Source organism: Mus caroli, chromosome 16 (assembly GCF_900094665.2).
Source record: "Mus caroli chromosome 16, CAROLI_EIJ_v1.1, whole genome shotgun sequence".
In the NCBI taxonomy this organism is placed as follows: Eukaryota; Metazoa; Chordata; class Mammalia; order Rodentia; family Muridae; genus Mus; species Mus caroli.
This window is the reverse complement of record NC_034585.1, coordinates 35,365,521-35,366,982: the sequence shown is the minus strand read 5'-3', so window position 1 is coordinate 35,366,982 and position 1,462 is coordinate 35,365,521. Positions and strand designations below refer to the sequence as shown.

At 55.2% G+C, this 1,462-nt stretch overlaps 1 pseudogene; it reads right to left on the bottom strand.

The window, feature by feature from the left end:
• Window positions 1-445: 445 nt before the first annotated feature.
• Window positions 446-1,069, bottom strand: LOC110312101 (annotated as a pseudogene).
• Between the last annotated feature and the right edge of the window lie 393 nt (window positions 1,070-1,462).

Genomic DNA, 1,462 nt, shown 5'->3' with positions numbered 1-1,462 from the left:
ACAGAGGCCACACAGTAGGGCACCCGCTGAACTTCCAATCAAACTTCCATTGTCCTTCAAGCATCCAAGACACTCCTGGGCCAGATGGGCCAGGCTTCTTTGCTGGGTGAGGTGTATGTCGCCCCTGAGCTGAGTTCCTCCTGAGCTAGGTAGGGGAGGAAATGACAAAACCCCAGGAATTCCTCCACGTTAGCAACGTTAATTGGCTTTAAGCACACTGGAAGGGTGCTGCTTGGGGAGCCGAGGAGTGAATGGAAGGTGTTTATTGCTCCATTAGAATAGGCCAAGACAACAAAAAACCAAGAAAACAAAAGACCTCTAACAAGCTAAGGCTGCCCCCTGCAGACCCAGGCTGGCCTGGCCGGGCTGGCTGAGCTGGGGGATTCCAGCTTGATTCACAGTGATGGGGTTGCTGGTCCCCGCATGGGGCTGTGTGTCCGGGCGCCTACACTGTGTAGTCAAGCTCCGCATTCATCTTGGTGTACATGTCGTAGATGGCGTCAATAGTGGCCGTGTAGTTGACCAGGAAGAGGCGGATCTTCTCCAGGCACTCCTCCTCTGTTACGTTCTGCCCCTTGGAGAGCGCCTTGAGGAAATCGGACTTGTAAGGTGCTGCGTACAGGGCGGCCTTGAAGATCTTCAGCACCAGCCAGCCATGGTACTTCTTCAGGGCCATCTCATAGGCCTTGTTGGCGTTGACTCGGATGAGGTTGGGGTGGTTCTCGTCCCGTTCCCCATCGCAGATGCTCTGCAGGAACACCTGGATGAATCGCAGGCCCCTTTTCAGCCACAGCAGTGCCAGAGTGGCCCCCACTTTGGGCCACTCTGCTCCATACATCCCCTTCTCCACCTCCAGGATGTTCTGCAGGGTCTTGAACTTGGCTGGGTCGGTGTCATATACGGCTTTGATTTTAGTGATGTTACCGCTTATGTCTGCCTTGATGGGCGTGAATACCCGGGACCCAAGGCAATCAAAGAAGGGCGGCAGGTGAGCCACCACCTCCAGGAAGGGCCCGGTCTCGATCTGCGGGTCTGTGGGCAGCGGCTCGAGCTCAGCCAGCAGCGCCATTTTGGGGTCAAGGCCCTTGGTGATGCCCCAGCCTGCGCCGAGGTCGTCCGCGCCCGGGCTGTCGCCGCCCGCCGCCTCCCGGGACCTCTTTTTTTTTTTTTTTAATTTATGGTTTTGTTTATGTTTTTATAAAATTGACCAAGGACGCTGAGTGTCTAGGCCTCTGGTGGATGGTTCAGGAGCTCCTGGTGCTGGTTGCAGGGGAAAGAAGTTTGAGCAGAGGTCAGGACTCCAGTTTCTCCTCCTTTCCAGCCAAGCATGGGAGTGACTCAGGTCCTTTCTGGGCCTCCAATCTGGGGTTCTTAGTAACTACCACAAACTGGGTGTTTAAACTGGCTTCCAAATAAAGCCCTACCCAGATAAATGTTGATGCCTGGCAGCCCTGCAGGCTTC